General features: G+C 41.3%; 1 long non-coding RNA gene across 2 annotated transcripts in view; it reads left to right on the forward strand.

The window, feature by feature from the left end:
• The window catches only part of LOC135297014 (uncharacterized), a 143921-nt gene extending 119766 nt beyond the window's left edge, over positions 1–24155 (forward strand). For both annotated transcript variants that reach the window (XR_010359024.1, XR_010359025.1), the window contains one exon: positions 22094–24155. This is a non-coding gene — a long non-coding RNA (uncharacterized LOC135297014). The remainder of the gene's footprint in view (positions 1–22093) is intronic.
• The last annotated feature ends 2008 nt before the right edge of the window (positions 24156–26163 follow it).

Genomic DNA, 26163 nt, shown 5'->3' on the forward strand with positions numbered 1-26163 from the left:
TCAGTGAAAGGGTGATTATGGTAATAAAACTGTACCATGCAGAATTGGACTTTCCCAACTGAGAAGATTTTTTCTTTCTCACATGAACTCGCAGATTTTTATTAAGAAAATTAAGTTCATATTCTTCCCATCTACTGTCACTGTATAGCATCTATCACAAATATATATGATGGCATCTCCAGCTCCTGCATATAGTATTCACACAAGAAATTGGTAGGAGTGATCTCTGGTTTCTCCTGAGAAACCATTAAACTGGACCCAGTCTTTGAGAAGAGCTCCACACAAAAGGACAAAAAGCAAAGTTTCAGCTCTAAAACACTCCCGCTGATGCCTGTTGGCAGCCCAGAGCACCACTGCCCTAGGCAAGGAAATTGGGATGCACCTCTGGCACACAAACCTACCACTCTGACAGAGACCATGATGCTACACCACCTTCTGCATCCTCTTCTGGCACCTCAATAGTGAAATAAATATTTTTGCATATGCATGGAAAACAAATTAATGTTATATACCCAAAGTTCTGTGCATGCTTCAGATTTTAAAATTAATTGTAGATTTAGGCATTTCTTTACCTATAACAGCTAAATCATACTGTTTACCTAGGTCCTTCCTGGCACCTTTTAAAATCCATCAGGACCAGAGGGTGCCTCCTGGCATGGCTGCATGGGAAAAGCCAAAAGAGAACAAACACACTGGCCTTAAAGCAAATACCTGCTGTAATCCATCCTGCTCTGAGTGCTGCTGCAGGCATGTGCAGCTACCCATCCTACTCTGCACAGCTGAGACATAAGGTGTTCCTGGTGCAAACTCATCATTTGAAGTGGAATGCTGACAGGGAGTTATTTATGGGAAATTGTGCCTGAGAAATGTGTGCATATAGTGCAGCACATTGAAGGACACCCAGTCAGAGTGCAAAATCATCCAACAAGTTTCTTGCAAAGCCATTTTTGTTTTTTTTTTCTCTTGGAAAAACAACAGCTTGAAAGATACTTGGCAGTAGCTTGAAAGCTTATTTTGCCATCTGATCACTGGTGGAAGTGACCCTGCTGTCCAGGTGTTCCAGCTAGACTGTTTGTCTTGCTCTGTATCACTACTTCCTTCCTGAGATAATAACGAAATCACGAAATTGGTTTTCTGTGATGACCACTAGGAGGAATTTTAGTTCTCCTTCTCTTGTCACTCAGTTACTATTTTTGTCAGGTCTGTCCCTGTGTATTTACCCTGCTACATCTCTCCTCTGGTCCAAAATAAATGGTCTGTGGGAGAGTGAGAGAAAGAGTCCAGTGCCTGGACCCCACTGCATAAGAATTACAATGCAAGACAGAGCACAGATGGACGACACTGCTTGGAGTCTTCATTTCTGAAAAGAGACTGGCAGAGGGGTTTGGAAAAACAAGGAAAAAAAAAACTGGAGAAACTAAAACTATCCCCAGCTCTACATTACCCAGTATTCTAGTACTCTGCCTTTGGAAATCAGCACTCATGACCATGTAGTATCAGTCACAGGTCTGCAGGCAGCAGCCCCTGAGGACTCCAAATTTAACACATTCCTTGGCCAGGAGGACCACACTTCCAGGAGGCTTTCCTACACCTGGCTGCAGCTCAGGGAAGCACTGGACTAGCTGGTCTGCCTAAAGTACCACAACCATGACAGCAGGCAGAGAGTGTTTGCCCTCACTTCTGTTTTTCCACAAAACACCAAGCACAGTCACTCAAGGTATAAATCTCCTTGGCTTCGGACAATGTGCAAGCTCCAGGATAGGCTGGGCTTCTAGACCCTTTGCACACCATAATGTTGTTTTAGCAAGCTGTCAGTCTGTGGATTGTTTTGTCTAAAATCCAAAAAATTTCTGTCTTGGTGGATACCTTAAAAAAGTGCTTGCTGGCACCTAGAGTTTTCTCAGAAGTTACTTCTTCATGACTTTTTCCCTTAACTGAATGTTTTCTTCCTTCATTATTTTAGTTCTTTAGCATTGATTCTTCTAATTTTATTAGAGAAAAAGTTGGTGCTCTGGACAGAGCAGAGGTAGAAAACAAAACAAAACAAAAAGAAGATAATAGCTCAATTTCAGATTATTTTAGTGAAATAACCCAAAACCTGGATTTCCCTTTATGTCTGAAAAAAATGGCCTGAGTTCTCATTCACATGATGCTATTCATGAAGTCTCCAGTTTTTACTGAGTCTGCTGGAGCCTAAGGATGGAATGCTAAACTGAGTGAAAACACACCGTTCTGAGTTACCTAGAAATCAGGGCTAGATGTGCTACAGCTCAAACTTCAGCTCAAGAGTTGCACTGTTACACCTTGTCCCACCAGCAATGGAATTCTGAACCAAATTATTCTTCTCAGAACTTCCCACTTTTTCAGTAATCCAGACTCAGTTTTAATCCTGGCTGTGACATTACTGGGCTGAACTAAAACCTAGAGTTGAAACACTTCTGAACTCAGTCAGTGCAAATCTGGATCTAGATTTACAGGGCATGTCTGTGCCTCCCATCATGTGAATATATTGTAATTAATAATAGCTGGGACAGGGCCCTTCCCCCCCGCCCAGGTCCTGCAGCACTTTATAAGAAGGGACATTCCTGTTCCTCCTATTCTGCAAGTGAGGAAACTGAGGCATAAGACGACAAGCCACCCATAGTCGGTAGCCCAACAGTCATTTTGGTAGGTCACACTCAGCCCACATAGTACTCCTATGCAGGCAACAAAGCTGCAGCTCTTTATTTGAATTAGTACTGCAATGGCAGCCTGATTTACAGACTCTTCTGCTGCTGTGGTCAAAAATTAAGTCACTTTTCAGCATGGGGGCAGACCTGCCAACTGTAATTAAAAGCTTTCCTTTGAAATATGTGTCAGACTTTACACATTGTGAGAAGTGATTCTCATAATATGAGCTTTCAGGCTGTTCCACTGAACAACACCATGTGGCTAACCACTTCTCTGCTGGGTCCCAACAGCATCTGTTCCCTTGCCAACATTTTACTGGAATTCCATGGGAATCAGCGCAGTGTGCAGCTCTGCCAGGTAGGGCCAGAAGCAGTTAAGAGGTTAATAGACTCAATCCAACTTCAAACAACACATGAACCTCAGAGGTGAGCCCAACAGAGGGCTGTCAAATGAGGAAAACAGATAGACTTTGTGATGATTTGACTAATTACAGGAGAGGTTGTCTCATGCAGATGGTACTCTTCCCACCCTTTCTCCAAGACATGCTGGCTGGAAGGGAGTCATTGATCACAGCTTGTGTGAGAGTCTTAAAACTCTTAATGCAGGGAAGCAATCAAAGGCAACTACATCCCTAAGTCATCTAGGCTCTGATGAAAACCGTTGCATCAGCTCCCTGGTCTGGAAGGATCTATCTTCAAAATTTCAGCTCCTGCTGGGAAAGTATAATACCATCCTGGCTGCTCCCCAGCAGCTTGCTCTGCCTTCAGCAGGGGCTTTTCCTGCAGCAAACACCTCGCCCACCACTTTCCAGCTGGATTAAGCTGTGTGCAGAGACCTCAGAAAGCTTTTTTGTGACATTTTCAGAGCACCTCATCTCCAGCCAATTCAGAAATACTGCTAGCGCAGCCACCTTGTGGCATTGGAGTATCTGCACTTTCAGTCCCAGGAGACAACAGGAAGCACAGAGTCCAGCCAGAATGTAAAATAAATACATAAAAGTTAAGCAAATATTTTTTAACCTCTCAAACAGGTTTGGGTTTTTTTTGATTCAAAGTCATAATAATACTTAGCACTTACAGTGTACTTTATATCTTGAAAGAACTGTGCAGTCTTTAACTATTTAGGTTTTGGGCAATGGTCTGGACCAGCTCATTTGATCTGAATTGGTCCTCTCGTGCCTGGAAAGTATATTTGAGAAGTCATAAAAAAGAAGCAGGAATATAATTTGTGTCTTTTTGGTTCTTGTTTCAATTTTGCCACTGAGCCTGTTCATAGGAAATCATTCCACTTCTTTTTACCTCACTTTACCCAACTGACTACGTTTCCCAGCCTCATTTGCAGAGGTGAGATTTAATTCCAATGTTGCATCTAAGGTCATCTGACAGTTACTACACAGGTGCAGATGTTTCTCATTTTTCCTCACTTGTGTGGTGAAAATGAAAGCCTAAATTATGAATGAAATATATACTAGCAGCCAAACAGTTCAACCCATCCACAGTTACCTATATTGTTCTAGTCGTAATCTCATCCACTACCCAAAGCACAAGGGTTTTGAAAATGTTACAGTAAAATGTGTAAATAGATGAACCATATGCATGAAGAAAATTCTCTCGGGTCTCAGTGTATGTCTATTGTGGCTTGAGCTCTCCTTCCAAGTCTTGTTTTTCCAAGAGTCAGCTTTAAAGCTTGCATAGCTACTGGACCAGTTTATGATCTAAAGACATATTTACAAGTTCAAACCACTTCAGGATCTAATTATATTCTGGACACACTACAATATTTGGATGCCAAAACATCCATATTCTTTGAAATGAATGTTTAGTAGCTTTCTCAAGAAGACCTCATTTCACAAACTCCAGTTACAACAAGTGAACACATGTTCCTCCTTTTGTTTCCTCTTTTTTTGCTGAATTTGAGAGAAAAAAAAAAAGTAATCATACCACAATGGAGAACACTTCATTTTCTCATTAAAAAGTACATTTCAGCAGCTTTTCATCACACTAACCCTGCCACCTCAGCTTTCTGTGAAAGGAACTGCTGTGAAGGAAACAATCTTCTAGCAGCTAGAGCAGCATGGAGAAGGGACACAAAGAGTCATGGAAAAGCAAGTGGAGCCTTTCTCCTAAGAATCTAGCAGGTGCTAAAGGAGGCTCAGTTTAAGGGGTGCTGCAGTCATTAACTAAGGCCTTTTTTTCCTCAGGCAGGTTCTTTATTCCCTCACCTTGACAATCCTTACTGAGCCAGAAATTGCACAGCCTGAGTGGAGGTGAGCAGGGCTGTTCTGCCTAGATCTGGTCCTTGCCCTGTACATCATACAGCGCTAAGCCAGCCACTGCTGCCTTGATTTCCAGTATTGTTCCAGAAGTTGGGAAGCTAGGGAGTGTGCTGATCTCCATGGATGTGGAGGTTGCTGGATGCTTTGCTGGACATTCTCAGGACACAGCAGAACCAGCCCAAAGGCATCAGAGAAAGGAAATGAGGGCCAGAGGAAGTTTCTTACAGACTTCAGCATGTCCTTGGTGATGTTCAAAGTGTGGGTGTGAAGACAGGACAGCAGAAAAAAATGGGAGCTCTGAGAAGAGGCCATACAGTCGGTCATGCTCCCAGGACAGAAAGCTAAATCTGGTGGTGAAAAGAAGCCCAGCCCTTGCATGGGAGAGTGTATCATGTCTCTGCATGGTGCAATTCCTGCTGCACGCAGCAGCTGGTGAAAAGGCAGGGAGCTGCTGGTGAGGGAAAGCTGGAGGCCTAGCTTCTTTGCATTCCCAGGACCTAGTGCAGCGAGCCTCAGTAAAGAGACTGCAAGCGGTGGGTGATATGCCACCCCTATGTGCATATGTCAGAGCCACATCATAGTGCAACCTATTTGCCATGTCTAGAATTAAGTTTTTCAAGTTTTGTTTCTCACAACTGATCATTTAAAATTCCTGTGATTTTTCTTTCTGCTTATTCTCCATAGACATTGCCACGTCTTTGATCTCTACATAAATACGTGCAGCTCTCGAACACACTGTTTACATAGATTAAAAAGTATCCTAAACCTTACATGTACACACTGATAACCCCAAATCTGATTTGTGATTGAGTACCTGAAAATGGCTTTTATTCTCTGGAATTTTAAGGTTTACAACAACAAGCCAGATGTCTTCAACAGCACAGGCTTTCCCCTTTGAAAATAGCAAACACCAGCTTCCACGGTAAGGTCGGATCTCCAGCAGCAATGCCTCTGAATACCAGAATGGCATTTGAGCCTGTGAATTTCACTGTGATCCACAGAGCCAGTTTTATCTTCTATGAGAAGGATCAGTTTATGCATCATCCTGACAGTACAAGTATCTTGAGAGAGGTATGTTGTATCCTAAGTTCATCTCTGAACCACAAAAACCAGACCACAAAGCATAGTGTGATATGAAGTGTGGAGTAATTTAAATTCTATTAAGCCACAGTTGAATTTGTACCATTTCTGTATGTGTTCAAAACCTGATTAACTGTATTTCAGTAAGATAGCCTCATCTTTGCAAAAGGAAGGCATGAGAAATGTTAGTGCTAAATCAAGATTATGAAACTACAGAATTAACAAATTCCTTAAGGCCAGTAACTTTCACAGTTTCTTAAATTCCAAGATTCATTGTACCTTCATAAATACCATCGCTGACTCTCAGGACTTTAATTATAATTTAAAATATGCATTCTGGGCAGTGTTTTTACCAGTAGATCTACATACCAATATAGACTACAGTGAAATGACAGAACAGCTCGTGTGTCTACAACAACATCAATACCGAAACCATTCCAACTTATTAGACCAAAATTATTAAAACCTCACAAACTTTCATAGATCCATTAACTATAAACTGCAGTTATTAGAGACTGTTTTCCTTGTTTGCACTTACCACACATCTTCCCTGAATTAAATCTTGCAGATTTAGGCACATGATTCATAAAGAAAAGCAGTGTAAGATCAAGTCAGAAAGGTTTTTCTGTAGTGCCTGTACTGGGATTTCTGCCTTAGAGAGCAACGAACTAGCAGTGCCCATATTGATCCAGGGTTACAGGAGTCTGATGTGCAGGGCGTGGAGACTTTTAGGTGAAGAGGGAACTGTTACCTTATTGATGAGGTTAATACAATATGCCCACATTTGTATTCAAGACTGCACTGCTTAGCTCAGCTCATCTAAAGCAGCATTAGCTTCGGGTAGCCTGTGGTTGTTTTTAAAAAGCCACAAAAGCTGAAAAGAGGCTTCCTTCTGCACATTTATTTCTGCGAGCCTCTAGACAGGTAGAGAAATCACAGCAGTGCAGGTACAGGAAAGATGTTATCGGCTACACAATTATTTTTAGGAACAAGATGCCACAAAGCACTAGTTTAAATGATGCAGAGCACATGTATTAATGGAGCATGATGGGTAGAATGAGTTCACTTGGAATTGCATAAAATCCTGAAGCAGACATACACTGAATAAAGACGGGCCATTTATGGCTAGAATCAGCACATGAAATTACCATACAGTAAGTCACAAATGCCTGGAAATTTACCTCACCAAAAAGAGATACTGTGATAACATTTACCAGAATATTTTTTTTCCACCTGGCCCTTGGCACTTTAGTCCTTTTCAAGTGTCTGACCACCTCCATGTGCTTCGGAAACTTCTCTGCCAATTCCAACAAGGCTTGAGAAGATCACAGGAGTTTTCACATACTTGGCTGCCTCAACTTATTAAACAGTCTCCTTATAGGATGTTTATATTTTTCAGCTTATACCCCAAAAATCTGATGTTCTTGGACAAGGAAACGTGATTGTGGGTGGGCTCAGGACTTTCTACTCTCTCTACTTTCCTACCTGGTCTAAGGAAAGTTCTTTAGATTGGAAAGAGGCTTCTCCCAAAATTCTCTGGGAGGTGATTTCACAGCCCTAACTCACAGTGATTGGCTCTTAACCATATGTAAGGCCAGTCCTTCAGCTGATAAAAAAGGTTAGAGGGCCAGAGGTTTAACCCTCCACACTGTGTAGGACAACCATGTTGCCAAGGGCTGCAAAAGTAAGATATACATTTTACAGCTGTAATGCATACATCACCCACTAAACGCTTCAAGTGAGGACCTGTAGACCTTTAAAAGCATACTTTTTAGTGAAAACGTCTACATGGATCCAATGATGACTATGAAAAAAAGAATTCCCTCTGTCCCACAAACCTCATACCTTCCTCACTCCACCTTATTTTTAAGGGAAGCCAAGACAAAGAGAGAGTAATGTGTTAGAGGTCAGAAACGCCAGACTCTCCTTCCTGGTAATGCCTTGCCTGAGAAGATGTGTAGAAAATCCATGTTGCCCTACTGGTCTTGAATGCTAGTTTACAAAGTTGGGGCAGGATACTTTTGCCCTGAAGTAGTCTTCTTCACTCCATAATATCAACCTAAGGGGGAAAAGGCTCTTCCAGAACATGACTTAAAAATCTTTCCAAGACAAATTATGAGGTGGGACAAATGAATAATGTCTTCATAGAGCCTGTATCCCTCCAGGGAGAGATTAGAAAGGCATAGGAAATTACTCTGTAGGCATCTGTACTGAAGATGTTAAGGCAAGTGAATTTTACCAGAAGAGATTTTCCTAAAGATACTCAAGGCCTCTGTTTTAAAGTAATTATAGGAAAAATTTCTGTACAAGACACATGGAGCTCCTGAAGTAGGTTAAATGTAGGGTGACAGAAATTAATAAGGGACTGAGCATCTCTCCTATGAGGAAAGGCTGAGGGAGCAGGGCCTGTTCAGCCTCAAGAAGAGATGACTGAGAGGGGACTTCATCAATGTCTAAAAGTATCCAAAAGGTGATGTCAAGAATGAATCCAGACCCTTGTTGGCAGTGCCAAGCAATAGGACAAGAGGAAATGGGCAGAAACTTATGCACAGGAAGTTACAGACACATGCCTAGTCTGAAGAGCCTGTCGTCCTAGGAGTCATAGGTAGAATTCTCCTCAGTAATAGCCATTAACTGAACCAGACTGGAAGAGTCAGGTGGGCTTTCCAGAAAACCTTCAAGGCTGGTGAACACCCCTGAGTGACTTGATCTTGTTTTGCCACTGTTTGTCCACCAGACAGGAAAATTGCTGTTGAGCAAGAGATCCTGAAAGTACTATGCACATCAGAGAGATAGTGTTGCCAATTCTTCTCACTCATCTATATCAATCCTATTTGATAGCAGTGGGATATATTCATCCAGAGAATGCCTGACTGTCAGCAAAAAGGACAACTCTTCTTTCCACCATTTTTCTTCCTGCAAACATTAAGGACCTGGTCTCTTAACTCTTTCTGTCATGAAGAACTTGGTCCTTTAATGTGGGTCCAAAGTCACTGCTACTGAACATATGCTTCCCAGATGGACCTAATTAAGACTATGTGGAAGCATTTGGAGGTGAATAAATAGAGAAAGAGGAAACTGGCTTAGTGGGAGGTCTATGGAAAGAGCTGTAGAGAGCCGAGAATTGGGAGACCACTAGAGTGACCACCTGATGTCTCTCACTGAGAGCCACAAAGAGTGGAGGGCTTGTGGACTGAGTTTTTCATGTTATGGAGTCAAGCTTGAGGGCCAAAGGACATGGGGAACAATGGAAACAGAGCAAAAAAAAAAAAATCTCATTGTGTGTCTGGAGAAAAGCAACTCTGAGACATTGTAACTGAGACATTCCTGCAGGGAAGGGCAAGAGAGCAGCTAGAGAGGCTGTCCATAAGAACAGATTATGAGCTATGGACATTGCAGAACACAGTATTTGCCATGTTTGTAATACCTCCGCCTGTAATAGAGCTGATTAATTTTCAACCATTTGTATGGCTGATTAATGCTACTTCTCTTTTATCTCCCCAGAGAGACATGTTTTCATGAAGGGTAATATTGTAAAATTCTCAAAGAATTTAGAGATTTTCCTTACCCGCTGCAACAAGTTGCCCCATCTCCCTCTCCACATAGGGCATCTGACAAGTTCTCATTCCTTCAGTACACTCACACCTGAACCCACTTTTCAACAAGAAGGAGCTGAGGTTCTGCAATTTTGCAATCAATGAAAAGCCCTGGGAAGTGTGAAAGAGAGTTAGGTTGACAATAAATAGAGCATAATTTGAAATTACTAATGTGAACATGAAGGGCAGGAACACCTGTAGCATCATGGTTGTAAATTCTTCAGACCAGTGATTGCTCGAGGCCATGGACAGAGTACCTGAAGGAATGGGACCACACTAGAGTTTTTTTAAAATTCTGTCATGCCAACTCCATCATCTCTCAGATAAGGTCAGCAACTCATCTCCTGTACACACACTTACAGATCTTATTAAATCCAGGTGGAAAAGTGATATCATGGTTGTGAAACTAGGACTGGGTTTCATACAAAAACAGTTTTGCACACCAGGATTTTTATGTGGTCTTGAGAGATCTCAAGATTTGTATGTTAGTGGTGCAGTTCCATAGCCATTGTTATTTTTTTGGAAATGTTTTTTTAGAAGTCCTGTAACCTGCCACAGGAAAATTCATTGACTCCCTTAGGGACAATTACCAATTCATCTCTTTACATCCAGCCTAAATTAAGTAACAAAAACTGAAGGCCTCAGATTGATCAAAGAGAAAGTTATTTGTGATCTCATCTCATCCTTCAAAAAGGTCACAGAAAAAAGAGCAATACAGTAGTATTCATGACCTTGTAAGAATGCACAAATAAATCTGAAGACTCTGGAAATGAAGCAGTTCTCCTTGGTTGAGGAATGAGTCTTCCAGAGGCTGCTCAGGCAGTTTAGCGGGTTTCTGAGCAGAATGATGGGAGGTGGGCAGGGCTTTGAGTGCCTCTATCAGGTCAGGGAATCATTTCAGAGTAAAGCATTGAGAGAGAAAGACAAGTGCAAGCACAGCTGTCACAAAACAACTACAGCACTTCAAGCAAAACAAACACTGAACTGGGTTTGGGGAAAAAGTTGGCAAATATACCTAGTTCTTCCAGACAGGAGAAAAGCTTGATTCTAACTTTTTTATTAAGTGTTTTGCTTCCCATCAGATCATCCCATTTACCAAATACCTACAGGCATTTTGCAAGACAGCACTGCAGATTACACGGGTTTCTCTGTATAAGAGCTTTAACACTACGTCCTTCCCATTTCTCCCCCTCTCCCAGAGTTTTTCTCCCCAGTTCTGAGTGCTTTCCAAAGTCTGACTCCAGCCCCCAGATTCAGGGATGGGATTTTTTACTCAGGGAAGACTCCCTTAAGCTGCAATAGTTCCAGGAATATGTCTATGGGACAGCAAAGCCCCAGAAGAAATATGAAATTCATTTTTTAACTAAAATTATGATTTATGAGGAGCAGCTGAATAGACTGTGAGAGGTTTCATTTTAATAGATTTGAAGGCCGGAGTGATTTGGAACTGTATATGCCTACTCATTTGTGAGACTTATACATTGCATGTGTGTCAGGCTCCTTTCTCTACTGTCCCTGTGTTTAGGCTCACTTGCGATAACCATGCACTTTCAGCACTCCACATAACACTAATGGAGGGTTTTGTTAAAAAAACTCTTGAGAATTGAAGGATGGAGAAATTTAGTGAATATGTTAAGCAGGCCCAGGAAAACCTGGGACCAGGCAGGCTGAGATCAGGCCTCAGGGTTACCATGTCTTAATTTCAGTGTCTCAGTTGCTCTCTTTCCTCCTCATTCCACTACTAGTGGCTGCTTTTCTTGAACCAGAGCCTCATCACACATCTCTATGTTATTGCCACAAGCGTCAACTCATCTCCAGGGATGCCTCAGATACACCACAGGGTGGTGAAGAGCAGGCTGGGGGCTTCCCTGGGCTACTGGCAAGCTCAGCAGTCAGCTCCAGGGCTGGTGGCCCTGGCCACCAGGAGTTCTTTGATGTTACTGCTTTCATTGTAACTTAGACAAAAGCAGCTGAGCTCCCGGCACAGAAATGAAGATTAACACACTGAGAAGAGCTGATGTTTTTCAGAGAAACAGGTGGAAACGTGATCTTAAAAAGTCACACAAGAATGAATGAGCCTATTCAAGCATAACTGTCAGGCTCTGTCTACCTAATCTACTGCCCTGCCATGGACAACCTCAGCATGTCAAGCACATTCTCTCCAAAAGGCAGGTGTGCACACTTGGACCTGGCCCCATTTCAGTAATTCCATATAGAGTCTTCCCTCCTATGCCAGGTCTGCCAGGGACAACTATTTAAATTTTTAATTATGTGTTCATTCCCTAGCTCTGGCTAAACCATGAAGAAGGGGGCTAACTTGGAATCATTTTCATAACTGTGAAGTTTTTATTTGGGCTGGTATACTACATGTGAGGGTTTTAAGGATATTTTCGTGGTCTAAGTCTCCCATTACCATGGCTGAAACAGTTAGTGAGCTTTGACATATTTTCCTTGGCAAAATATCTTTAAAATTGGTAAGAATCCTATCTTCAGTTTTGAATGTCAGGAAAATATAGGGTGAAATTATGAATATGTTTGACTACCTAAAGGTATCAGGAAGGATTTTCAAGAACATTAGTAGGTGTCAAACTGGGCTATTAGAAATCAACTGTAACTTGAAGTTCCCAAATCTCTTTTAAAATCTGGCCTGAACTATGCTTGAGTATCCTCTTTACCACTTAAATATGTGGATGAGAAAGTAGCTAAATACTGTTTTCTTATATCCAACAGAAGGCACTAAAAACCAAGTGGGTTTTCTACCATACAATTACAGAGAAAATTCCTCTGTTAGTTGGCAGACCGGCTTCAGTGAGTGTAATAATAAACATGTGGCTACTTTTGCTCTCCTCCTCATTTTCAAATGTAATTGTATGTTGCTTATAGTGTTTTGTAATGTAGAAGCCCAGCAGATAAGAGAAAGTCTGTCTGATTGTTTTTCTTGCACTTAATAGAGAACTTGTCTGCTCTGGTGGAGCATTGGTGAAGATAAATATCCTTTTGTTTTACAAATAACTATGTATTGCTATGTAATACCTAGTATAAAATTTTAAGATAATATTATGTAACATATAATATGTTTCTAATCATTCTATATAGCGATAACTAATGGCTAATACCCCTTATTTCTAATTATTTCACCACTGTTGGGATGGCAACATGAAGCAAGCAAGGTCAATGTCTCAACAGAAAAGAGGGTTCAACATTACATGGAAGTGGTGCTTGTGCCATCTCATGTAGTGGCCAACAAGAATTAGTAGAGCTTTAATGGTCCTTTCACCCCAGATAAATTGGAAAATAGGATCAGAATTCATTTCTTCCCAGTCCACCTCCCATGTGGCTTCTTCTGAAAGAGATAGAACAAGATCTCTTCAGTGGCACTGTGTGTTTTATTAGTGCTGGAGTCAGCTCCCTATCCCAAGTATTTCAAGTATAGGAGCATTTGGAAGTAGAGCTGGTCTCATGTCAAAAAACTATACCAACTTGAAAAGCTATACTTTTATACTAATCTCTTTGCCACTACATGCAGATTTGAGCTAAACCCAAGACTTCATAGCTGAGTAGCTATGGAAATGACTGTTGCTAATGACTTCTGCATCTAACCTGTAGGTGGAAAGTGGCTCAGCTCCTAAAGTCTAGAAAAAAGTCACAGTAAATCCCTGTGACTTGAAAATGTGATACATTCAGAGGCATACTTGTACACTCCAGAAATCCTCCTTCACACATGGTAAAATTAAAGCTGTGGGGAAGTCATATTGTCAAGGTGGGTTGCATATATGTTTTTGCAAGTGTATTTATGTAGAGTTTTTAGATCATAAAACTAGAGGCCTTGCTTAGGCAAAAATCCAGCTGGCTGAACTGAAAATGTTGCCTTATTCAGCCTGCAAAATTGGGCTGGGAAAGCATGTTTGTGCATTCTCTGAGCATGCTAAAGATCAAGGAAAAGGTTGCCAAGACTTCTTAGTTGTGTCTCTCTCCCCAATACGTAGCAAAGATGCAGGTAAAATTCCCATGATTTTCAAAGAGGCTGCAGAATTTGGCCCACTGGCTATCAAAACAGCTCTGAAGAGTAGAGTTGCTAAATTATTCCAACACCAGACAAATGGATCTGCCTAACTAAGCCATAACATTTGAATTATTAATGTTCTCTAATAAAGGGGATAAAGTGTCTGTAGAACAGAGTGTTTCAGAGCTCTGTTAAAGATCATGCCTATTTTAATTTAGAAGTTCAGCTTGAGGAGAGACAATGCTGGCATTGTGTTACAGAGATTTAAAACAAGTCTGTCTTGAGGATTTTCCTCTGTCCTTATCTGTAATAATAGAATTTTAAAAAGAGTCAGAGCAAGAGCAGCAGCACTGGAAAATATCCTTCTCAGAAACTATAGCAGACAGGTCACAACATTTTTAAACAATGATAGTAACATTTATTCTATCAAAGCCATTTTATGTTTTATTTGGAACTCTGGCGCCTTTATTTTTTTAAGCTCTCATAACATGACACTAATTACAGACATCAAGATGCTCTGTGGAAGATACCAGGCACAATCCAGATGCTGCTTCTTTTCCTTTCTCTGCACTCCCACCCCAGCCCTTTTGTGTGCATTACATCATTGCACAGTTTATTTTAAAAGTGCCTCAAAAATGCAATGATAGTAATCGTAGACAGAAGGAAATTTATGGTGAGCACCTCTGGCCTGCAAATTCCTTTACAAAGCACTCCTGCTGCTCATCACAAGACCTTCTTGCTAGCAGAGACTTGAAAACACAGGGGCTAGAAAATGCAGTTTGGGTGATGTGTTAAAAAATTTTGGGCTAAAGTAATTTTCATCTTAGGACCACAAGCACATGCTGCTTCTTCTTCCCTATCTCTTGCATGAAATGGAAATGACTAGATCAGTCAGAGGAGTGGGTAGAAGGGTTGGTGTTGCTCCCCCTGGGAGACTGAACTGCCACAGTGCACGGGGTTGGGTGGGAGCCCTGCTTGGCACTGCCACCCCAGTGAGCACCCACAGTGCAGGTTTGCAGGGAAACCTCCTGAGAGAGACCCATGTTCCAGCATGTCAACCAGCCTGGAGAAATACAAAGCAATGTGCAGGCTATGTCCCCTTTGTGTCACAGCTGGCTGCAAGAAGTCATTGCCATGTCATGGGGAGCTGGTGATCTCCACAAAACACCCACAGATGAAATAACCAAGAGCCCTCAGACACTGATGGCAACACTGAAACTGAAGTATCCTGTGGCTTTTAGAAATATCGGTCAGCTGCTGGTAGCAGGTGGTAAAATTACCATTCAGGTCTCCAAATTTTTGTTTCCCGTTGACTTGACCACATGAGCATCTCTAGGCTACATGTGACATTTTGACTGGAGTAGCATCAACCAGGAGAGCATGTGAGCCATGACCCGACCCTTTACATGCCCCCACTGCATCACAGGGGTTCCCCACAACTCATACTAGGTTATTCTGGGCCTCACTGGCACCACAGAAGTGTCCAGCTTTGGTCAGAACAACGTGGGCTTAGCACTGCTGTGTGACATCAGCCCTTGGAGATTTGGTAACACATATGCGCAGGCCTGCCATGATGCAAGGCTAAGAGACAGCCTCCTCTCTCCCATTTTCCCACAGACAGAGCTCACGGGATGAAATCCCAGCCTTGTTGAAAGTGTGATCAGGATTTCAGCTGAAATGTTGCAACAAATGTGTTTGTACTGCAGAGTAAGCAAATAAAGTGGCAACACTACACCAGTGGAGAACAGGAAGCTTTTGATGACATTGGCTCTAATTTTTTAATGTATTAAGATTTCCATTACCCTCAGGCTCATTATTCAGCAAAAAGTAAACACCAATAAATCTGAAATAACAAGTGAAACACATGCACTTGAGAAAAAAAAATAATCCTAGGAAATGTTCTTTCTTTTAACGCATTATAAACAGTCAACACAGCAATATCAGAGTGACTATGAAGCATCTAAACACATTCCATCCTCCAAAACAAGGGTGTCATGAGCCTGCAGAGATGCAAGGCTTAGGTCTTGGGAAGATCTTATAGGATCTTGGATGCCACTTCCCTAGAACTGTTCAAGACCAAGTTGGATAGGGCAAACTGGTCAAGTGGGAGGTGTCCCTGTCCATGGCAAGGGTTTGGAACTGGATGATCTTTAAAGCCCTTTCCAATCCAAACAATTCAATGATTCTGTGATCCAAAGATCTCAGGGAGAAAGAAGGGAGGATCCATGGCTGGAATTCAGTCATTGATATCTTTCATGCCCGTGTCTGAGATGTTCCTTTCCAGCAGTAATGGCAAGGAGTGAATGAAATGTGTTGATCCTCCTTTCCCACTCCAGCTCTGTCAGGAGTGGTGGAATCTGCACCCACCTCCATGTCTCCACTGTGCTGTCAAGTGCTCACACTCTACTTCATGAGTATGAAAATCCTGTGTCTTTAAGTACTACAAAAGTCATTTTTCCAATAGAAGAAAGATTATCTTTTTTGCCACAGTCTTTTAAAATACCTTGTATACCTCTGAGTAGATCTAAATTCTTCCTTTTACGTTAAGCTGTGGAAGGTTTATTCTACATTTCCGTAAGTAGCCATTTTAACTTTTCCATTTTCCTTTTTTAAACAGGAAACCTCCCCACTGCTCCTCCACTTTCTCTAAGCTCTTTGTTTATATTCTACTTCCATTACCAGAATTATTCTTACATTTTTCCATCCCCTATTCTGAACAAACATTTACACTGACTCTGAATGACTCGTATTATATATAAAGGGAAACAACAAAGAAAGAGGGAACAAAAGTAACATCTCTGTGAGAGGATGAAATGTGGCTGCTGCCTCCTTGATGATAGCAGCCATGAAAGGAAACTGCTGGCATCCCTGGCCACAGGACCATGCCAAAAATGCAGAGATGCAGCCAACGCAAAGCAGAGTCGTGTGAATCACAGTCATATGGGCCATGGTTCACTAAAGTAAATTATGTCTTCCAAGACTCCAAATTCCCCAGAGCATGTCATGATACATGGAAACAGAAGCAATGGACAGAAAGAAAGGGCTGAAATTCTTTCCCCTTCTTGAAAGGAGATCTTCCTTAAAATCCAACATCCTCCTGTACATTTACAAGGCCACATGTCTTAACGCACTAAGCATGAGACCAAAAAACACCTCTCTTTCCCTTCTTCTGCTGACCTTTTGTGTCTTTTTCTCTAAATATTCCACCATCATCTCATTAGTAGGGACATGATAATCTATAAAAAGAAGGGAACTTCCCACTTCTGTTCATATGTTCTTCATATTTTTGTAAATTCCAAATACTCAGTTTGCAAAGTTAGTACACATGTAGGGCCTTTTCCACAGATGGTCTCCAGAAACTTTATTACTAACCATAAGAAGCAGGAAAAGAATCTGCTTGGAGGTCCCAAGATGGATTTGGAGGCCTGGTGTTTGAAAAAATGAAATGTTTTTACTCAAAATCTGAATATATTTGTTCTGTAAATCATTCCCTGATAATAAACCCCCACTCTTTTCAGGGCTACTTTTTATTGTAAGCATTTTACAACTTAATTTCCAGAGAGAAGACCTTTAAGTAAAGGATCATGTGCTAAAATTTCTTGACATAGTTTATACTTTTATGTGTTATTTTCAGTTTTATCCCAAAACTGTGTTAAAATTGTCGTGGTTATGTGTCTTATAGGTCTGATTTTATTTGCATCTTCTGTGCTTTTGTGTTTGTAAAATCTGCTTTACAAATGTCTAGATATTAATTCTACTGAATTTGTCTTACAACACAGCCTTTTAACTGAACAAACAAAGTTAATCCCACCCACACACCCTAGAAAAAGAGAACAAAGTTTTTTTTAAACTCTGGCTCAGCATCTCATCTCTTCTGTGGTGATGAAAATGAATATTACATTTGCATCTATAGTGAAGCACATCAAGCTCTCTGTGGAATTTATTATGCTCTCTGCACCAAATTTTCTACCAGCAGGTCTGCCTCATGCTATTCAGAATATGTGTAATTAGAAAAGAATTTAGCCAACACTGGAAAGAATGACTGTCCATAACTCATCAGGTTAGAAAGCTGGAAGGCCTGGAGCAGGAAAGAAATGGGTGCAATTTTCAGCTGGAGAGGAAAAACTTCTTTTCTTTGCTTTCTTACTGCGAATACCTAATTTATATGAAACTCATTATCTTCTGTTTGAGTAGACAACCACATTATTGGTCCTAGCAGCCACAGGGCAGTATCTATTTTCCCATGTGACCCAGAACACAACCTTTGGATAGCTGGAGGGCAGCTCTTGCTTAGGAACACACTGTCCTGTCCTGGGCTGGCTAAGTTCCTGTTATAACTCCATGGAGAAAGCTCTGGTTTGTGTGGATCTCCATGATCTCTTGGGACTATGCAGATGTGAAGAGTTTTTGGTTTGTCCCCTTCAACAGTGCCTCATACCACTGATAGCAGAGAGCCTTAGTGGTGGCTTCTACATAATAACTTCAGGAATATTCCCCTTTCCCACATTCTTACATGAGGGTGGAGTCAATAGAGACACCTCTGCCTGAGCTGTGAGAGGGCCATATTGTGTCTAGGTATTGAACATGAGAGTCCTGCTTCTGGGACAATTAATTCTTGTCCTTGTTCATGATTTCAGGATTTTGGATTCCACTTTTGCCATCTCACAATGTCTAATTTAACTACTCTTCATATCTAACAGGCTTCTAACAATGAGGAACATATTTTTGCATTTTTCTTTTTTCCTCTTTGTAATGTCTTTCCTGAATATTCTAACCTCATCAAAATCCTTTCTCATTATCAGAACTCAAGCACTGATCTCTTCATATTCTTAACCTTCCTAGATTCTGAGTTCTGTCTGCAAAACCAAGGCCCATTCCTTTGGGAAGATCTGGCTCTCCACAGACATAGCCTTCAGATAAAGCTCACTCTTCATTTTCAAATTGGAAACATCTGCATTAACATGGCTGACATGCAAGATAAGGCCTAAGGTTCACTTTAAAAATTATTTTGATGATTTTCCCAAAACATTTTTTTCTTCCCTTGTAAGTAAAAGTCTTGATTGCTGGTTTCAATGTTGGAGATTTCCAGGAAAGGGGTTAGTTCATCTGTATTTTAAAAAGTTGACAGGGGCACTGACATATCCTTTGTCACATTTGTTAAAATACTAACAATTGCATTTTGAGTGTAAAGCATACTTCTGCCTGTCTCACTAGAGGCAAATCCCTGCTTGCTTCATTTTTCTTAATATTTTTCTCATCAATAGTTTCACTGAAGGAAGCGTTCATCATACAAGTCTATCTTCAAGGCTTCAGAGACCCAGGCTTTCTGTGAAGGGGAAGGATTTCTGTGGTAACATCACTTACAGAAACTGGTCAATAGAGGGCATGGGGCTCAGAATTTTTAGTTCATCATGATGAGTTCAGTCCCTGCATATGTGACTATGTGTCCTACTTCTTACATGATCCATGAACAGATGTCTAGGGAAAGCACGAGGCTAGGGCACATATCACAGGGTGATTCATCCCCATTACACTGGCCAGTTTCTGAGAAGCGATAGTTTGGGATTTCCTGAGGTAGCAGTTACACATGGATAATCACTTTGAAGAGTCATTGGTTGACCTATCCTTAATGAATTTGTCTCATCCCTTGCAGAATTCATTAGTATTTTTGGTCTCTGTGAGGGACAGCATCCAGGAATCCCTCTGCTGCCTTTGGAACTGCTGCCTCACATTGTTACTGGTGCTTGTCTGAGCAAATTGCAGCTAATCATTCCTGCACATTCTCTGCCAGCTTCAGCATTTCTCAGGGGTCTGGCAGATTCCAGCTTTGCCATTTCTTTTCTGAGCTGAAAAGAGCAAGACCTTATAATCCCTCCCTGTAGAGAAGTCTCCAAATGTCTATATTGTCCTTCTCTCTACATTTGCTAAATTACCCATAATCTTTTTAAGATGCAACAACATTTTAGGTCCTGGATAAGTACCATTGTAGCAGTAAAAATAACAGCATACTCCCAGCACACTCCCTTATTGCACATGCTAGGTTTTTCATTCCATGTTTAAGCTGATAAATTTCTCTTGATGCTTTTTAGCCTTTCTTTTTTCCCCCCATTTTCATTTCCTGTGAAGACAAATTCCTGTATTTTTCTTTCTAATGGTTTTGTGATGGGAGTGGGGGAGATGAAAGACATTGTCTGCTCTTCATGTCTGCAAGTGAAACAATATCTTAGAATATAAATAAAGGTATAACATAATCAAGACATACTATTAAAAAGTTTAGCTAACACATGATCATTAAATACATCTACACCTTAACAATGGGTACTTATGATGTCTCCCTCATTCCTTGCACAGTGAATAGGATCCTTTCTGTGTACTTAATCAGGACACATTTTAAATCGCACTGTATAATATAATTTGTGGCAATGCATTATGGCCAAAATATATAAAATATGATGAAGTTAAGAAGTTGCAGCTGAACTTACAATATCTTCTTCTGGAAGGAGGTATTGAATAAATTGGGTTTTGATAGCAAATTAAAATTCTTCTAAGAGCAGTATTCCTCTGCATTCTTCAGGCATAACCTTTTAAACAACTATTTCCAATTGTAAATATTCCCCTAAACTTCCATGGTATTAGGAACATAATGTATATCTTACAATGATCAGTTAACATGATGAATACAAACTTAAGAGAGCCTTTTGCATCAGGAAGTAATAATTTTATATGGGTTTTTTGGTGACAGTTGCAATTTCTGTTTTGGGAGCAGTCACATAGCTATGTTCACATATATATCTTCAAAGATTGATCAAGTTGATTTAGAGTCAGACACAGATTTTTCCCAATAGAAAGGACACAGATTTCTGTAATGGGAAAGAAAGAAACCTTTTCCCCTCAACTTTGTCACAGGAAAAATACCAGCCACAGACAAACCAGTTTCCAACTACAATGATGTACCATGAGCACTAATAAATGAAGGTAGAAGGTATGGTCTGGTGAACAATTCACAGAGAAGATTAAGCACCAGTTTTGGCTTTTACTTCAGAGTTTGTCTTTGAGTCATTCAGATGTTGAGCTAACACTCTGGACTAGAAAGCACCAGATGATTTCTCTCATGTGTCTTTTATCTTTCTATGTGCACACTCAAAAAAGATCAAGATTTGACATTAAAAAAGACAAATTCTAGAGAAAAGTTAGAGGTGCCATTTAGAAGTTGCCCAGGTCTTTCCTGCAATCTTTAACTAGCCACGTTCTTTAGAAACAAACATTCTTTCATTAGCTCTAGAATTCTTGTACTTCATTTTCCCCAGACAGGACTGTAGAACCAGCCAGCTTCACATCCTATGCAGAGTTCATTTAGTGCCTGGACAGCGTTTTGTGGTCCAGAGATGAAAACTACACAGCAATGCAAAGGCTTATCAAATGATTACAGCATTGGAATATAATTATTCAACTTGAAATTCAGCTATAAAGAAGCATGTTGAGGGAGGAAGAGCAAACACACGTGCATGAAACCTGAATCCATCAACATTTTTCAGTTCAGATTCTATTAACCGCTTCCCTTTCCTGAGTCATCATCATACATCAACCTCAAACCAAATTTGTTGCTCACTTGTGCCCAAGCAAAGGGCTTCTCTAATGTTGCCTTGTTAAGACTCATTTCATTGATTTTCTTATTCTTTACTTGTTCATGAAAAATATTTCCCCCTTCCCTCTGGAAGCATCCAGGGAAATACCAGTTAAAAATTGTTGTGTCAATCTCTCTCTCCTGTTTATCCAATCAAATCCCATCTCTCATTGAAGAACTTTTTTTGCAGTCTCTCATCACTGTGGAGATTAATTGCTGCAAGCATGACAGACTCACACTAAGTTTTAGCTATATCTATAATTAATCCTAATTTTCATCACTCCTGGCTTTGCCTACTCTCTTGCAGCTTGATTCACAGGAAATATTTGGTATAAGGGAGCAGTTATCTACCTCCTACCACAGTAATTTCATCTCTTCTGTGTTTGAGGAGGCATTTCAGAGCCCCTTTTGCAATAAAAGCAGAAATTATTCTACCTGAAGGTAAAGCACTCCTCCAAGTCAACCACAGTCCTAGAAGCCTCACAGTTGATGCCTGTTATCAATGTATCTTTCCTTATGCATACTTTCAAAAAAACAAACCAAACTAAACAAAAAAAAAAAAAACTAAACAAAAAAAAAAAACCTAAAGAGAAGAAGGATCTAATTACTGGAACTGTGATCCAGATCAGACATTAATTACATACTATTGCTGGTAAAGTTTTTTCTATTTTATGTAAAAACTAAATGGAAAATGACAGCAGTCTTTTGATATCTTTTAATTTTTTTTTGTACCTTTCCACTAGTCCTGTGGCTGCCTACATTGTGTGTGTGTGTGCATACATGTTTTCACATACATATATCTAAACCAACAATTTAAAAAAAAAATTCTTTTCTTTTTGTTCTAGACCCATGGAGACTGGCTAACCTGTTAATGGACAGCTCTTAATACAGCTCAAGAGGAGACTTCTGATGATATCCCAGGCAGCTGGAAGATGACTGAAGTTAAAAAGTAAAGCTCCATGCCTTGTGAATGGGCTCCAGAGTCCAGGGGCTTATTTTTCTTCCCACATCCCAGGTCTCACAGGTTGAGTCTCTAGACCACCCTCTGCATCAAGCTCCCTCCTTCTGAGAGCAGCTGGTTTGTGGTCTCCCATGTCCACGTTGTCCCTTGAGGCTCTGGTCAGACCAACAATGATTTCCAGCAGGTATCTGAGGAGATCACAACTATACTTGCCTATGGAGGCAGTAAAAACCAACAGTGTAAGGATCTAGATTTGCCTTCTTCCTGCCCTGCTTGCAGAGATATCTGGGGGATAATTTCACACCTGCACTTGTATTTTCGACTGTGATGTATCTCCAGATGTGCTGACTGTATTAAACAAAGTCCCCTCTAGCCCTGTGAGATGCCTCTCCTCACTCTTATTAGCATCTGCAACCATGCTGACGTCCTTGAAATACTTCCTGGCTTCCAGCATTGGCTCTCCCCCTCTCCCTCTCGCTGGGCAAGTGTGAAGATATGTGTGAATATTCCCCAAAAGCAATAGTTGTGGAGCCATCCTCCTATCACAACCAGCTGGTGCCAATGCTACAGCATTTGTCCAGCTGCCTGCACCTTCCTCAGTCACCGTCAGCCACTCTGCACTGCAGCCCAGGCTCCTTCCAAACACAGCAAAAGGAGGAGAAATGCAAATATGCCCTGTGTGGCTTCAGGGTCCTGGAGAACAGTTTGGAAGAATTGCCCTGGTTCAAGGCATGAAAGGAGTCTCCTGCCTTGTGGCAGCACCCACATTCACTAAGCCACATTTTCCTGTGGCGGCTCGGGGGCTCTGCCTGCCTCCTTCATGGCCTGGCATCTCCACAGCAGCCCTCTAGTACATCAAGAAACCTGCTGGCCTTCCATAGGATCCATCACCCCCCTCAGATCGCCTTCTCCTGAGCCTTCACAACCTCCGGGCTCTACTTACGACATGAACATCACAAAGGCAAGAACCAGCTTTTTCCACACCATAATTAAAAAGTACATAATCTTGACTTAGAAAGAGTGAGTTTGTTATAAATGGAAATATGTTAGAGGTGTTTTCATTTTCTCTTTGGGTTTCCAGCATTCCTGGTTGTCTTTCTAAGCTTTCTGTTTCAAGAACAAGGATTAGAAACCATTTATATTCCTGGACAGCTGAGTTTGTCATATAAATGTGGTTCCAGAAACTGAAGCCTTGGGAAAAAAATTGCAAGCATCCCCAGTAAAATTATGAATGTCTGCAACACCCTTTACATTTTTGAAAATCTTAGCAAGGCCCAGGAATGAATAAAGACCACAGAAATGTATAGTAGGCTCATAGAATGGATGCGGTTGGAAGGGACTTTAAAGATATCTACGTCCAAATCCCCAACCCTGGGCAGGGATGCCTTCCACTAGACCAGGTTCTCAGGGCCCTATCCATTGTTATCCATTGATATCCACGTACAAGATGGAGACCAGACTGCAATTAGACGTAAGACATCCAGTCTTGACCCTTCTCTTTGCCACAGGATTTCTGTATCACTTCAGGTCAGTGCGTCCCACGTAATTTCACTGAAGACATTTGAGTCCACTTAATTTGGGAAGGCCAGGGAGAGAGTGCTTAGCATCTTGCAGGACAGAATACTCTACATCCTTGTGTCCCATATGTAAACCCTGGACAAAGCTACTCCTTCTCTCTTACTGCCCTCCAATGAACAGGGTATTCTCTGCAGCAGGGATTTTCCCCACAGACTTGACACAATTTCAAAAACACTCAGTAACTATCAACCATAATTAACCCTCTGCTTTAATTTCTGCACTGTCATTACTAAGAAGGGGTGAAGTTTTTGTGTGTGGAAAATCACACACATTAAAAAGCACCAAATATTGACATTACCAGATAAGCCTGCCAATATATATTTCAGGCAACACATGGGAACTGTGTACCTGGAGGATCCCACGCACAGCAGGGCAGATAGTGATATGAAACTGAAAAAAAATTATTTGCTAATTTGCAATAATTAAAAGGGTCCATCTAGGAGCCAAGCTTCCTCATCATGTGTTTAACATTACTTCTGAGAAGGTCATTGCTGGCTTCTCCAGGAAGGGAGTTCCGGAGAGGGTACAGTAAGTGCACAGAGTTTAAATGAGCAGCCCCAGCCAGACATTTCACAGTCTTCAGGGATGCACAAACAATTCTGCCTCAGCAGCACAGAAACAATGCCCTGTATTCACAAAGACTACAGGAACTTCAATATTGTGTGGAGGGGAGGTGGGGGTGAGGGAAGTCTTGAAATACGGATAAATTGGTATTCACCAAGTGCCATTCCTTAATTTACAACAGTCTTTAACTTTGGAGGCAATTGCCAAGGTGCTCATAAAAAGAGAAATGATGAATATTCAGGATGTCTTCTGAATCCATTAGGCAACTGAAGATGAGGTCTCCATATGTACAACTTCAGCTGTTTTCACATGCTGGTAGAGAGAGTGCCAAGGTGGCGTCAGGAAGAAAAATGGCTCCTTAAGTTGCCAGTGGGGAGAGAGGAAAGGAGGGGGAAAAGTGTATATCAAGTGCATGGAAATGAAAATTTGTTTAAGCGTAGTAATTCAAACTAAATGTGCTCTGCATGGCAAGGTGTGAACCCAGCTGTTGGAGCTATCTGGCACAGGCAGCTCTGTGGACAGGTGTGTGTAGGATCAATGTCAAGTTAAAAAACTGTCACTGAAAGGTTTTCATTTTCCACACCATCCCCTCAAGGGTTTCAGGGAGCCTGAGGACAAGGAAAGGCTCAGGCTAGACCAGGAAGAGGGAAAACTTGACTTACAGAGGCTGACAGAAGCTCTGTATCTGGCCTGAGAGAGAAGCAAGTCAGTGCTGGAGCAGGCTTTCTCCTTGATCTTCTTCCCCCTCTCCACATTTCCCTCTCTGACAGCCAGTATCCCAGATAAGGTCGACAAGGTTCTTACAATCACAGTTGGTAACTGATGAGGAAAACATGCTGTCCAACTCTTACGTCCCAGAAAATAATGTCTTCTGGATGCCATGAATCATGGAGGATCACAGGCCATTAATCACCAAAGGGAAGGGTGGAAGGGAAGAGTTTAATGTCATATGTACCAAACACAGCCATTCTCTGGGGAATCTCAAACCTGGCATGATTTATTTTGCTTTCTCAGGGAGAAATCACAAGGCGTGGAAGAATAAATAATGCCACAGCCTCCTGAGTTCATCTGGTAGTGAGGTCAAAACTCCCACCAAGGAGAAGAGGTGTTTGTCATAGAAGGTATATATTTCCACAGCAGGTATCGGGGCACTCCAGAGTCAATGTAAAGGTTTTTTTCAGTCTGTCAGGTCTTCCCCAAAAGACTGTAGAGAGTCACTGGTATTTACAGGGAAAGCAGAAGGGTGACAGTCTTCATTGTCCACATCTCTTGAGGTTGTCAGTGTCTGATTTGGTAATGACTCAGGTTCACAGCCTCTCTCTGGAGCCACTCCATGCACTTGTGTGATGAGCTATCCCAAATGCGACTTTCTGGGAAGAAGAGGCTGCATGGCCCATGCACAAGGGGTAGATGTTGTTTTACCTGCCTTTCCAGCCATGACTGTAAAATATGGTTGACACAATGTAGACACACAGAGAGGTCTCAGTGGGGGAGTACTTAGTAAGTTTTAGTAGTCTTTAGTAGGTGTTGGTCTTTAAGCAATTTAAAAGCCAGAAGCTGATGACCAGACAGTGCCTGAGGCTATCACAGATCCATACACACAGGTGAACAACCTTCAAGTGTATGATTTACCCCTTTCTTTCTCCTAAGTATGCATATGGAGAAGAGGATGTACCTCGCATCTGAAATCAAGAATGATTAGATTATATTCATGGCTAGTTTAATTGAGTTGTGTTACTGCTGATGTTGTTTCTTGGTGTTCCACGTCAGTTTCCCATCCACTTCAAATAAAAAATGCCAACACACTTGGAG

The sequence above is a fragment of the Passer domesticus genome, chromosome 3 (assembly GCF_036417665.1).
Source record: "Passer domesticus isolate bPasDom1 chromosome 3, bPasDom1.hap1, whole genome shotgun sequence".
Lineage (NCBI taxonomy): Eukaryota > Metazoa > Chordata > Aves > Passeriformes > Passeridae > Passer > Passer domesticus.